This window comes from Prenolepis imparis, unplaced genomic scaffold, assembly GCF_030444845.1.
Source record: "Prenolepis imparis isolate NDT839.2.m4 unplaced genomic scaffold, iyPreImpa1.0 SCAF_11, whole genome shotgun sequence".
Lineage (NCBI taxonomy): Eukaryota > Metazoa > Arthropoda > Insecta > Hymenoptera > Formicidae > Prenolepis > Prenolepis imparis.
The window spans coordinates 12570935-12586503 of NW_028141169.1; the positions used below are offsets into that span (position 1 = coordinate 12570935).

A 15569-nucleotide genomic window follows, 5' to 3' on the forward strand; every position below is an offset into this window, starting at 1 on the left:
AAGCAGTGGTATCAACGCAGAGTACTTAGCAAAGTTTTTTAATTAATTAGGGAAGAAAATAATTTTGGATTCTGAGATTTAGAAGGGTAGAGAGAGGTAGATTTTGTAGGAAGATATTTATATGATGGAGAATTTTACTGGGAATAAAAACTGGCCTGATATTTCTTATTGTTAGAGAAAGAAAAGATACAAAATTGCAATGATGTATATCAGTAAACAATGTAGATGTGTGATTTAAAATTTTTATTTAAATAATTTATCGAGAAAATAATTTCTCTCGGATTTTGAGATTTAAAAAAATAGAGAGAGGTATAGGTAGATATTTATTTATTTATATGATAGAGAATTTTGCTAGGAATAAAAAACTGGCTATTAGATATTTCTTATTGTTAGAAAAAGAAAAGATACAAGATTGCAACAATGTATATTAGTAAACAATATACGGATGCATGAATTAAAAAATAATTTTTTATTTAATTAATTTATCGAGAAAATGATTTCGGATTTTGAGATTTAGAAGAATAGAGAGAGATGTAGGTAGATATTTATTTATGATGGAGAATTTTGTTGGGAATAAAAGACTGGTTAGATATTTCTTATTGTTAGAGAAAGAAAGGATACAAAATTGCAATAATGTATATCAGTAAACAATGTAAATGTGTGATTTAAAAAAATTTTTTATTTAAATAATTTATCGAGAAAATGATTTCGGATTTTGAGATTTAGGAAAATAGAGAGAGATGTAGGAAGATATTTATTTATATGATAGAGAATTTTTTGCTAGGAATAAAAACTGGCTAGATATTTCTTATTGTTAGAAAAAGAAAGGATACAAAATTGCAACAATGTAAATTAGTAAACAACATGCGGATGTGTTGTGGGATGTATGTTCAGATACGAATTTAAAAGGAATGAAAACAAAATTTGAATAAACATGATTTTATGACCTTGTTTCCGATGAGTCATAACGAGTTTTATATTTTAGCGATCGGTATTTACTTTTGTTTACAAAAGATATATTTGAAATTATTATCTCGCGTCTGATTGTGCGCTTCATAAACGTTTCAATATCGAGCTTCTTGTATTGTGGGATCTTCCAGATGTTCTTCGGATTTGCTAGAAACCTTGTTTCTTTCTCTGGCAGAGTATTTCGGTATATTAAAATATGTTTTATAGAAAATTTTAAATAAATCTTATTTAGAAAATATCAGACACATAAAAAAATCAAATATATATTTTTAAATTTTTCTTAAGTGCTAAATCCATTTCTGAAATGGGTCTCACATATTACAGGACACTCTGAACAATAAAAATACATCATGTAAGTATTTTTATAGAGAATATGCCTCTTATTTGAACGAATTTTAAAAATATATTTCCATTAAACAAAAAAAGTTTGTACGAAAATATCGACAAATCCTTAATTTTCGGGAAGAACGAGCTGCTGAATATCATCGATATAAATGTCAAAAATTTAAATCAAGATATTTTAATAAATAACTTGAATATTTTTTATGCAATGTGTTGAAAAACCCAAAATATAAATAATTATTACGAAACACATCGTATAGCTAAAAATATGTAGATAACGTGATGATTTTAATGTCATTTATTTTTAAATACGCAAAAAATTTGACCTTTATAGCCGACTGAATTTCTCGTTTCGTTCACTTCTTCTCTCTGGACTCGAATTCTTGCAATATTTTTACGCTTTTCCGCTTTTGCAGAGCTATCGATCGACATCGTTGTAGAATTCGTTATTTGTTAAATATTTTTTTTTTGTTACATTTACGCGCGAAAGAACGATTTTATCTATTATTTAATGAAAAATAATTGATCGAATATTTGAAGTATGCAGGAAATATGAAAATATTTGTGTATATATGTGTGAGTATATATATAAAATATTTATTTCGTCGCTAGATATGAAAAAATATTGATATAAAAGATTAAAGTTGACGCGACAAAAAGAAAAAAAGAAAAATTGTCTTTATATAGAGACGAGATCGGTCTCTCTTTTATCCCATATTTTCTGTACGAAGGTCCTTGACACGCGTCACGAATGTTGTCGTAGATATCAGCTGCAGGACACGCCTGTCGACAATATGTCTGGACAATACATCCAGTTTTATTGGAAATGTTCGATCATATTGTACACCAATAACACACATATATACACATATACTGCCAATATTGGTTTTCTCTTCCTTTAATGTCTCGCTTAATTAAATTTCGAGACTGAAACAACATTAAAGACCAATCTTTAGTGAAAAATATCACATGTGCCTAACTGGCACTTGTTTTTTTTTTAATTAAATTAAAATAATTAATTATATAAAATTATATAATTATTTTTTAATTATATAAAATTATATAATTATTTTTTAATTATATAAAATTATATAATTATTTTTTAATTATATAATTATCATATATTTAGACATAATTATATAGTTGTTATATATTTATATATACATTTACGTAAACAATTTTTTAATTATTCCGGTAAATTAATCCGCTAACCCACATGGAACTAATGTGTGTCCGATGATAAATTTATCAGTCGTTCGAAGTTAACTGTAAGTCGTGACTCATTTTCGCAAAACGATAAACTTAACGAGTTCCGTTTACAGTTCGGTGCTAAATATACGCGATATAAAAAGCATCTCGAGATGAACTATTATTTTTCACTCGTGACAGATACTTTTCAGCGGGAGACTCTCTCTCTTTAATTAAAAGACCATTAAAAGACGAAATATAATTGATCGCGTCGAGATAACGGCAAATATATAGCGGCGAAAAATATTAATTCGCCATGAATCTTCCAAGTGTTTTTCGATCCGTGACACCTCGCCTCAATTAGAGGTCTCTCCTCTTGTGGACGTAATCGTCGTCCTTGGACGAAATATATCTCGATTCGCAAACAGTCGCGTGATGAAAATTCAATATTTTAAGACAAACACATAATAATTTGATATTTTAAGCGCCCAACTTAGAGATAAGAGAATCGATTTCATTTCGAAGATATACATATACGCAGAAGTTAAGGCTCCTGGGTGCTCACCGCGGCCATATTGGAATTGTGACGTCAGAAGCGAGAAATAACACGTCGAGATGTTTTAGATTTCTAAATAAAAACATATTTGCATAAAATAACACGTAAGATCGCTTTAATACACTTCTAAAAAACGCCGAAAACTATTCTTTTCCCTTGACAGTCAATCAACAACCGTAAAATGATCAAGATATCAGACTTTGACATGCGGAATGACTGCGCATGTGCAAAGACCAGACGGACTGGGCCTCATAATATTACATTTTACAGCTGTTGATTGATTATAAAGGGAAAAGGATAGTTTTCGGCGTTTTTTAGAAGTGTATTAAAGAGATCTTAAGTGTTATTTTATGCAAATATGTTTTTATTTAGAAATGGCATCTAAAAATTTTTAGCGTGTGTTTTCTCGCCCCTGACGTCACGATTCCGACATGGTCGGCAAGGTACCAGGAGCCTTAAATTTAGCATCTTCGAATGACCGAGATATGAAGTTGGGCGAGATGGAAGATATATTTCGTTCGAGGGTCGACGATCTCGATCGTTCGGAGATCGTTTCGCCGTCGATGAACCGTGTAACTTGTTGCGCAATTCTCCGCTCTCCTCTGTACCGAATAAAATCTCTCTCGGGGATGACGGAAGGAGCAGCGATTTACCTCGATTTTCCATGCACAGCGTGAGAAGGCAAAGCAGCAGCAACTCTCATAACGGAGATGCGCGAGATGTTTGTCGTTGCTCTTCCTATTTTTATTTGAACACGCCTATAATGAATGATTTAATTAATAATAAGGTATACGAGAGAGAGATTAACGAGGGATCCGTGTCATGTAAGAATAATCGTGTCGCACATCTTTGACGTGCAGAGACTTATAAATCGCTCGATATTAATTATTTTTATTAATATCAATATTATTATTTAATATATATTATATATATAATATATATATATATTAATAATTATATTTATATTATATACTATACATATATATATGTGTGTATATACATTATACATATATATTATTATACATATATTATATATATAATAAATATTATTATTATAGTATGATAATAATAATATTTATATTTATAAAATTATAATAATTATAGTATAATATTGCACTAATAATAAGCTGAGAAAAATTGGATGAAGCAAACTAAAGCATGCATCTTTTTTGTCTATGTGATAATTACATATTGTTCTTTTCATAATTAATATGTTTATTAATCGATATTATATATATACAGGATGATTTATTTTAAACTTGGCAGACAAATATCTGGAAATCATGAGATTTTAGAAAAAAATATCAGGCAAAAGTTATCGTGACCTAAAAGTGTCCTTGGCTTACGTGTTTCATTTAAAGGTCAACTTAATTTTTTCAAATAGAATTATCCTATTTTTTATATAAATTGATTCTTCACAATATCTCCGGCATAATAAGTTGTAAGAATAGCCAAAAAGTAAATAGTTTCCGAGATATTTTATATATTTGACAGAATTTGACATAAACTATAAAATATCTCATAAAATATTCATTTTTCGATATTCTTACAACAATACTTTTATGCACAAAATAGTGAGAGGAATCAATTGATGTAAAAAAAGTACAATTATTTTTAAGAAAAAGTATATAATTTGCGTCTAGCAGCTAAATATTTAATCTCACCCTGTATACATATATCTATGCAGGAATTTATAAATATTTCTGGACAGAAAAACGTGTTTTAAAAGATGCCGAATAAACTGGCTCTGAATGTACCGATATCAACATGTGCCGCGGACACACGTTGAATAGGATTAACAGGATCTCGGGTAGGCATCTGCGAGGTGCGTGATTCGCGTAATAATAATAAACGGATCTCGATCGAGGCTCGAAATCCGCGGCTTCCCTGTCAATGAACCGTGCAAAAGCGTCGTTTCCTCGGAGAGGTCGCGATTATTTCGCCGCTCCAGGTTGTCCCTCCTTCTCTCTCGTCGAGAAAGTCCAAAGAGAGACGACACACCTACACTTCTCCTTCGTTTAATACTGCAATTTAAGGCGCGCCGCAATTTGCGCGCGATCAAAAAAATTCGCGCTCTCCCGCATACGATATTATAATACTTGATCCATCCTATTTCTAGACGAATCTATTCGCAATGAATTCGATTATCGGCGAATAATTAGAAAGTGACTTTCTAACACTATGCGTGCAAAGTTTTACTTCGATATCTGTCATAAAGTTTTTTAAAATTATAAGAATTAGGGATCGAGAGTTCAATATGTACTTAAAAATCCGAGTCAAATCTAATAATCAAGTTTTATTTTCTAGGATTCGAATAATACTCGTAAGAAATAATATTTCATATATTTTGTACTTGAGAAGTAATCGAATCTAGAATAATTATATTAGAATTTTAGATTGAGTACCTGCAAGGTTTGAAATAGTACTTATAAGTACTATTTCTTAATAGTATTTAATAGTATTTTCTATAATAAAGAATCGAATCTTTTACAAATAGTACTATTTCTTATAAGTACTATTACTTATAAGTACTATTTCTTAATAGTATTTTCTATAATAAAGAATCGAATCTTTTACAAATAGTACTCGAACTCCAAGATAAAAAAAATACCGCTCTTGTTTTTTGAGATATTTATAGAGTTTGAAACCAAGCAAACAAATTCGAATCTATTTGTAAGACACTTAATCCCATCTAATAAGAATTGCGTGTTATCGGAGAGACACCTACGTATCAAAGGATTTTACAGGATGTTTGATAAAGAATACCGCTCTTGTTTTTTGAGATATTTATAGAGTTTGAAACCAAGCAAACAAATTCGAATCTATTTGTAAGACACTTAATCCCATCTAATAAGAATTGCGTGTTATCGGAGAGACACCTACGTATCAAAGGATTTTACAGGATGTTTGATAAAGAACGAAATTTAATTAGTTGGCGAGCGATGTTTATCTTTCTCTTTTTCTGAAAATTTTGAAATAAAATACCTTAGTAAACGACATGTTCAAGAGATCATATTCTATTTTAAAAATTAGCCGAAGAATATTTTAATTGATTTATTTATATATTTCTTTAAATCCTATACTTTGTTAAAATTTCTTTTTTTAATTATCACTCGTGTCTCTTCTCGATAATTACAATCTAAAGATATCTTTTAAATTATTTAAATATTTCTTTTTTTTTTAAGTTTTCTGTAGAAGAAAATTTAAAAAGGGTGTATACTCCCGGGAAAAATCTTGAAAACCTGATTATTTTCAGGGAATTTTCTGGAATTTGATTGGGATTCAGGGAATTAAAAAAAAATGCCCTTTTGATAATTTTATTCTTATTTAACATTTAAGAAACATATGTCTAACATATCTTTGCAATATTTAAGTTTTTATTAAAATTTTATGTAACTTTTTTATTGACGATCTATTTTAGTATCAAGAACTTATGTAAGTTTCATAAAAAATTGTTCAATTTTTTAATAGGTAATATTTAAATAAATAAGCACTCCTTATTTTTTAAATAAATGTTTAAATAAATAATTGAATAAACAAATAAATAATAGTTTAATAAATAATTAATTTAAATAAATTAATATTTCTTAAGACGTTTATAATAAATTATTTTTTGTTTTCTATTTTTATTTTATATTATATTCTTGCATATATTTTTAGCGTTTAGATATAATGATATATCGCACTTTGTTATTGTCCAAATTAATTTTACAATTAATAAATTAATATTAAATGCTAGAAAAACTGCATTCTTGATAACTTTCCAATCGTATGAATAGAAAGCATTAAAAACGTATACAATAACGAAACTTTTAAAAAGCTGCATCTACAAATTTTCTTATTTTACCTGAAATTTTAAACGAAAATACCGGGAAGATCAGGGAATTCTCAGGAATTTTTTTTTACAAAATTTAAGTATACATCCTGTAATACTAGATACTGCTCGGTATTTTTCTTGCAAAATTAAAGAGGGAAAGAGAATACATTAGCTCTCTTCAGATTATCGCATGAAACGAAAAGGCGTTGATGAGAAACTCGTCACGACACACAATTACACATGTTAACGACGCGTTCTTTTGTAATTGCTCGGATTCTTCGACAATGGGCGATCCGTATTTGGGTCAGTTATAGTTGCTACGGGAGTGTGTATACCGTGTCGGCGAACGACCATGTGCACTGCCCCTCTCATGCAAGTTGCCTTAACGGTACATACTGATGTTTATAGTCGCTGCGTCGGCGTGTATTCCATAATCGTCGAGATGAGTGAGTTTACCAGAGTGAGAGAAGAGCGAGAGAGAAAAAGAGAGCGCGCAATTCTTTGTTCTCTTCGCGTCGTTGACGTTTGACGTTTGACGTTTGACGTTTGACAATTCTGACGTATCGATCAGCTGATCGGGAGATTTCTCCTCTTAGTCTGCTATAAATTTTATGGTGAAAAAATTAAGTCGTCTTCTAAGAGGAGAGAGTCTTAATATTTTTAAAGTAAACGTTTGACGTTTGACATTTGACGTTTGACAATTCTGACGTACCGATCAGCTGATCGGGAGACTTCTCCCCTTAGTCTTTGCTATAAATTTTACGGTAAAAAAAATTAAGTCATTTTCTGAGAGAAGAGAATCTTCATATTCTTAATCTTAATATTCTAATCTTAATATCTTAATATTTTCTTGAAGTAGTTTGCGACTCGTGTGTTGGAGTAAAAAATTTCTACACTCGAGTCGAGTGACGTCATTCATTCGCGAGAATGAAGCGGCACGTTGCACCGCGGTATATATACGGTCATTGCACTTAATTCTTTGTGCATACTTGCTTTTCCCGCCTTCACCTCCTCTTCTCGGTGGTCCTATCGATCTCTCTCTACGAGGTTGTGTGTCGTGTCAACGCAAACGGCGGCGCTCGCCTTTTTGCGCGCATCCAGGCTCGTAAATTCAAACTCACCTCGATAATCCAAGAGTCGCTAATTTTGATTTATGTATATATGTACATTTTTTTACCTCAGCTATCTTATCTTCCGAAACATCGGACTCTCTTTAAACCGCGGGGATTTTTTTTGATCGATAAAAATTGACGTTGCGACAGTTGCTAAGGTAATAATTTTATTTCAGACTTGATATTTTTTTAAAATTATGTAACAAGAAAAATTGTTTGGAAGAGAATATCAATATGTGATTATTAACTTACATTATACAAATATTATGTGCAAAATTAATAACGTCTATATTTTTTCTCCAATCTAATTATTTCATATTTTTAATCATATATTTTATATAAAATTGTAATGTTTAGAAGAGAATATTGATATGTAATTATTAACTTACAATTTACAAATATTATGTGCAAAATTAATATGTTGATTTTTTCGTATATAATTATTTCACATTTTTAATCATACTTTATATAAAATCGTAATTAAAGATTACCAAAGTCTCGAAAAATTGTTTAGAGAAGAGAGTATCAATATGTAATTATTAATTTACACTATACAAATATTATGTATAAAACTAATAACGTCTATTTTTTCGTATCTAATTATTTTATATATATAAAATCGTAATTAAAGATTATCAGAATCTCGAAGAAAATTTCAATGAACGCAATTATAACAGAAAAGAGATTTTTCTTTAATTGCGGTCACACATCGATGCAAAAATTAATTTTGTCTTCTCGAAGAATCTCAAGTTTTTAGAAAGATCAAAGAGCGGAGATATAAAAGAGAGAAAGAGAGACGAATATATAAGTTCTTAAGAAACTTGGCAGTGACCCGGAATAAAAGATCTCATTCTTGTCGAGAGCAAATTGAAAAGCGAGATGAAAATCTCCTACTTTCGCCCTGATATCTCGTTCCGGCATTTTTGTCGCTTTTGTGCCAAGTTGTAGATTCTTCATCTTATTACACGGTCCAGTTCGGCTCCACTTTCGAGCGTCCTTTGTCTTTCGCAGAGTACAAAGAATAGCGCCAGAAATAGCTTCACTTCCGGATTAGAATTTATTTTCGGAGATTTTCAACTTCGTTTACGAGTCATGACTTGTTGATCTTGAGACAATTTTCGAGGCAATTTTAAAGTTTTATCGTATTAGTGTTCGCGTATTATACTTTATAAGTCGCGCGCAGATCTTTTTATTACTTCGCCGCTTCAAATTATCTTTAATAATCGTTTCCTTAGCAATCGTAAAGATACGCCATAACCAAATATCGCCATAATCAAATAACTTAAGATACGTACTCACGTGATACTCTGTTAAGCTAATGTTTTCGTTTGGATATAATTTTTCTACGTAATCGAATCCTCGTATCTTTTATAGAAAAATTATTTATAGCCGTGCTCTTTTAAATGCGAAACATATAAACTTTATTTTTCTTAAATTTTTTAACTTTAGAAATTTATAAAACAATATAGAATTGATGTTGAATTGACTTCTGAGAAGTTTGTAATTTATTTCGCTTTTTCACAATTAATTACAAAAGTGCTCGAAAACTTGTTAATCATTTAAAAATTTATTTTAAATTTTAAAAAATTTATTAAATATATTAAAATTCTTTTATTTTCTCTTGAGCACAGTTTGATCGATAAATGGTAAAATAAGTAATCTTCTGAAATATACAAACTTAAACATGATACTAAACTGAACTAAAACTGTATAATATTGCGGGATAATTAATTTTTATTTTTAGAAAATTGCATCTCTCTCTCTCTCTCGCTCGGAATGGCGGTCACACACGTTCCCAAGTATATACACGCGATTTCAAAGGGAATTCCGTAATTTATACCACGAAAGGCCGGCCAACGATTATATTAGGTCGGTTTATTCGCATACAATCCCCTCGTGCCGACTTGTTTGTTCTTATTGATTATTTCTCAGGCAAAGCCGCGTTGGCTGCCATTATCCAGGTAGATCCCTCCCCAGAACAGGTAGGCACTTGTAACGGTGATTCCGAGGGTGTACCCTATAATCTGTCTGCTAACCCTAACGATTTTTCCTTATCAGTACTATTTAATGTCGAAGTTTCACAATTTTATATACATATATCAATATTTCTAGAAAAAATATTTCTATATAAATATTTCTAGAAAAGCTAGACAAGGTATTTTGCATTTTTTTTTAACGAGCGTTTGTGTATATTGAATAAGAAATCATGACGTAGTCAAAAGTGCACTGAAAGGATTTTTTCATGCAATCATTCCGACATATTTGAAATTTTTATACGAAAAGTCGTATAAAATCATCGCACCTGTTACGCTATCGCAATTTTTCGTGTCTATGTAAAGTACCTATCGTCCCCTGCGTATTTAAGGCGTATATCCGGTGTATTTCATATTCTTCACCTGTCGCGAAAACAGGTGATTTCTTGGATGAATGCGCGACCAGATGTTTGTGTTTAAAAAATACATGTCGATTTTTGAAAAATTGCAGGCGTTTGTCTTAACAAGAATTTGTTATCTTTCTCTTTTTCTTTCTCTGATAATTTAGGATTTAGCTTTCAGAATGTTTCATATGATTCTAAAAATAGCGAGTAAAAGTGACATTTTGCCATATTTCACAACATTTACTTATTAATATTTACTTATTAATCAAGAAGTGATTCTTGATTATATACATTTAAGAAATATAATTACGTAAAAGAATGCAAATTTTTAAGTACACTTGTGATAAATACACCATATAAGATTGCACATGCATATTAATTTTATTTATTTATTTTATATATATTAATAAATATTTTTTTTAATTTATCATTTTTTATTTTTTATCTTTTTATTTAAAATTTTATTTATTTATTTTATATATTAATAAATATTTTTTTTAATTTATCATTTTTTATTTTTTATCTTTTTATTTATGTAATCTATGTTTAAAATTATTTTTTAATTATACTATAGAGTATCCAAGAAAGGAAAACGTAGACTACTTATATTGATTATGCATATTTATAATAATTTTTTATTTACAATGAAATATATACGCGCTTTATTTACTGCAGTTGGCTCTTGGCCATTTTATATATCTCGATTTGATCATTTATTCGCGTTTTCCCTAATTAATTCTTCAAGTGTGTTCTTTTCGAGAGACTTTTCGTGCTCGAAAGATTTTTCGTTTTCGTAAACTTTCGCTTTTTGTAGACTTTCGAGCTACTTGAGTAGCTCTGCTCTTTGGAAGATGCGACTATAGACCAAGCATCTGTGGAAATGTGAATCATTCTGAAACAGCCAACCGGTTTTGCCATCGGGAGATGACAATTTTGCCTCTCCTTTTTCTAGAGACTTTCCCCCTCGTACACAAGTACAATATTTTTTGAAATTTCTTTTTCGATCCCAGGTTGATTTCACTTTGTAAGAGTTGCACGAACTGTATGGCTAGGTCTTTTTTCAGTTTCCAACACGATATTGACTGGAAATCGATATAACCATCGCTACGTGACTTTGTATACACAAAAGAGACAACGTTTTACGTTTTTATTTACAAAGAAATTACACATTAAATTGATTGCGTGTAAAATATATATGTATATATATAAATATAGGAAATATATATATTTATTATTACATAATAAATCAATATATATATATATATTTATTATATCATAATATATATATTTATTATATCATAATATATATATTTATTATACGTATAACTTTTTTTATTTTAAATTTATTATTATTTAGAATTCTGTTCACATTTTACACGTGCTTTCGTATTTAATATTTTTTTCTTTCTTCTTCTTTTCGTCACGAATGACGCAAAAAGAGTATGAATCATCGATATGATTGTGAGTAGAAGAAATATTCGAAGTAAATCTCGCTCGAGTAGTTATTTAAGATGCGATAAAACCAGATCGGCGAATGTATAATATTTTTTATTCGTCATATGTGCGACGAATGTGGTATTTCCAACAAAGAGGAAGCTGATATATTATCCTGACTGACGCATTTCGGATGATATTCGAATATTTTACGTCACAAGAATCCATTCTCGAGAAGAGACAATTTCATTAGCGCGCGCTCTCTGCGCCAAAATCCCTCCGAGCGAATTATCCCTCTCGTTAAGTAAGTCTCTCCCGCGAGTTTGTCTCGATGAATTTTAATTACCGCGGTGATACTTGGCGTAAAATTCCCCGCGATGAAATCGCGACGTAGCGGTTTCCGCAGGAATAATTTCCATATTTCTGCTCCCTCCCTCCCCTCCTCTCTCTCTTCTCTAAATAAGTAGAGAGAACAGAGAGAATACGGTGATATGGAATGATGAGTTTTGGCTCACAAGGAAACCTCGCAAACCCAAAAACGTGTGTAGGGAGAATAAATAGATAAATTTAGAAATTTTTAGTTGCGATCCAAAAACGATTCTAAGGGATGAAACCACTTCTCATAAAATAGAGCGGTTTTATGTTTTTCTCGATTTAGCTCGAAAAATATTGGAGATATCAGAAAATGTTTTCTACAAAAGTTTCATGGTAAAAGCATCTCTATTTAACGACGTTAATAATATTTTAAGAAAATAATTTTTGAATAAAAATTTTTTTTTAATCTTTGAAAATATTTTCTCAAAATTTTATTATATTTAATATTATATAATATAGAGTTGAATACAGGTGTTTTTACCATAAAACATTTATATAAAACATTTTTAATGATCATTCTCATTATTTTGATTGTACTGATCATTTTGAGCATATTTATCATTTTAATCGTTTTGATCGATTTGATTATCTTGATCGTTTTAATCATAATTAAATTATAACTGATTATTTTGATCATTTTACTCGATTTGGTTGATTTTTGTCATTTTGTTCATTATGATAAAATGATCAAAATGTTAAAAAAATAAAATGATTCCCGAGCAAAGAAAAAAATATCAAAGCTAAGAATGAATAGAATCCTAATCATTTGATTATTTTAATCATATTAATTAATCATTTCGACTATTTTCATTTCTTTATTGATCATTTTTATCATTGTGATCATTTTGATCATTTTGATCACTCTGATCATTTTGATTATTTTGATCATTTGATCGTTTTGATCATTCTAATCATTTTAATCGTTTTGATTATAATAATTAAAATGATCAAAGCGATTAAAATGATTAAAATGATTAGAATAATCAAAATAATCAGAATGATCAAAATAATCAATAAAAAAATGGAAATAGTCGAAACGATTAATCAATATGATTAAAATAATCAAATGATTAAGATTCTATTCATTCTTAGTTTTTAATATTTTTTTCTTTGCTCGGGAAAGACCTTCTCTCTATCTCTCTCTCTTCCAACAGAAGTTAAGGTCTTAAGGTCAGTTCAGGTCTCGTTAAGGCGGCCAATTTGCCAACCTCTCGCATGACAGAACACGCGAAGAAGCGGTGCATTCGCTGAACCGCGTTGGTCTAGTAGTTAGTCAACGGTGTTTCGAACCAATTACCAAAGTACGACAGCTGCGCATTGTTCGAAGACGTGAACGGGTCTCTCTCTCTCTCTCTCTCGCTTTGTGACGTTTTCGCGTTACTATGGGAACGTTTAAACAGGAATAGAAGCGTTCGCTGAACCGATCTCTCTGACGGAATCATCGGCCAAGAATGCACCGGTTAGGTGGGTTGAATGCACGTCTGTGAACCAATGAAAGATCGCGACTTTAAAGAGAAGAGAAAGAAAGAAAGAGAACTGAATTACTTTTTATATCGGATCGAATATAAATTACCGCTTAGATATAATTACGAAAATAAAATAATTCATGTTAGCTCGCATCAAGTTGAATTATAACGAATAACTACTATGGTATTTATTTTTTTTATTCGCTAATTGACGTCTCTACTGTCATCGAAGAATCAATTTCGAAGTATCATCGACGAATTCTTAGTGAATTCCGAAAATGACTGCTGTGCATCATTCATAAATAATGTATTTAAAAAATTCTCTGGAACTTTGAGCCATTCTTTCTTCTGGTTTTTTCAAGCCTTACTATTATGCAGACTTAGTTAATCAATGCTGGCCGCGAGAAATGCACTGTATGTACACAATTGCAGTTCACGAGAGCAAAGCGTGGCCGTAGTAACGACTTTAATAATTAGAGCGCGACCGAAGAAGAGTTAAGCGTTACTTTTCATGGCTTTAGAAACGGCTGGTCTCTTTCTTTCCCCGGAAGTCGTATGTATAAAAATAAAAAAAATAAAAAAAACGAAAGATTCGCTCCTTTTTTCGCGGCTGCGGAAAAAGAACGAGCAACCTACCTAATACTATATATATATATATCCGTCCGTTATTATGAAAATGACTCGGGTCGTATCTTTCGTGTTTCGAGATAATTGGATTCTTTCAAAGAATATTTCTTAATAAAATCCGACGAAGCATTGTGCGCATCCTTCCCGTGTAATGGTGAAAAAAAAGTTTTTACGACGCATTTTGCGCAGAAACGACGTGAAACAAAGCGCACAATTATCTAGATATCTCTCTCTTTTTTTTACGATATTTTTTTCTCCACCGGCCCACGTAATCGTCGATGTAATACGCGATTGTATTCTTGAAGACGATAAGCGAACTATAACGCAAACACATTGTAAAGCAAACCAATGTATAAGTACGATAACGTTTCCCCGTCACGTATGATGATTTTTTTTGCTTATCTTCTCTTTATTAGATGCTTTTTTGCTTATCTGTCTCGCCAAGAGAATTCTTCCAACTTATAAATACCTCTGGTGAAGCGCTGGGTGAGGCCACCACCTCTTCTCGTTTCACGAGCCTTTTCCTTTAACGTCAGGTCGTGGAAGGATGGTCGGATCCGACTTCCTTTTACGGACGTGACAACCTGGAGATTCGGCGAATTCGTTTAATACACCACGCACATCCATAGAATTTCTATTTCCTCTTTACGCAGATTGATTTATTTGAGTTAATAAATACGAACGCGAATACACTTTTCAGCTGAAAAACACAAGTTGTCATTTCGTGCTATTAAAGCTTTTGTATGAAAAATAAATTTATAAATATATATGTATATATACATTTTTTAATATATTATTTTATATATTGTTTATATATTATTTAATTAGATATTATTATTGATTTATTATAAAAATCCGAGTCGAATCCAAATAATCATGTTTCATTTTCTAGGATTTGAATAATATACTCATAAGAAATAATATTTATATTCGAATTTGAGTATCTGCAAGATTCGAAATAGTACTTGTAAGTACTATTAAGTTCTTACAAGTATTTCGATAGAAAGTACTATTAAGTATTATTAAGTACTTGTAAATATTATTAAGTATTTAATATTGTTATAATAGTATTATTATTATAGATAATTCTAATAGTATTATAGTATTATCTAATAGTATTTAATAGTATTATATATAATTATAATAGTATACTTATAATACAATATTATTATATAAGTATACTATTATAATTATATATAATACTATTATAATTATATATAATACTATTAGAATACTATTAGATAATACTATAATATTATTATATATAATAATCCTATATTATAACAATACTAAATACTTAATAATA

General features: G+C 30.1%; 1 long non-coding RNA gene across 2 annotated transcripts in view; it reads right to left on the reverse strand.

The window, feature by feature from the left end:
- Window positions 1-15569, reverse strand: part of LOC145943072 (uncharacterized) — a 48649-nt gene that overhangs the window by 26837 nt on the left and 6243 nt on the right. The window contains exons 2-3 of one of the 2 annotated variants that reach the window (XR_014426471.1): window positions 14733-14963; window positions 13245-13651 (exon numbers count right to left, since the gene is read on the reverse strand). This is a non-coding gene — a long non-coding RNA (uncharacterized LOC145943072). Of the gene's footprint in view, window positions 1-13244; window positions 13652-14732; window positions 14964-15569 lie in introns of those variants that run through there. The other variant, XR_014426472.1, reaches the window with a different exon arrangement.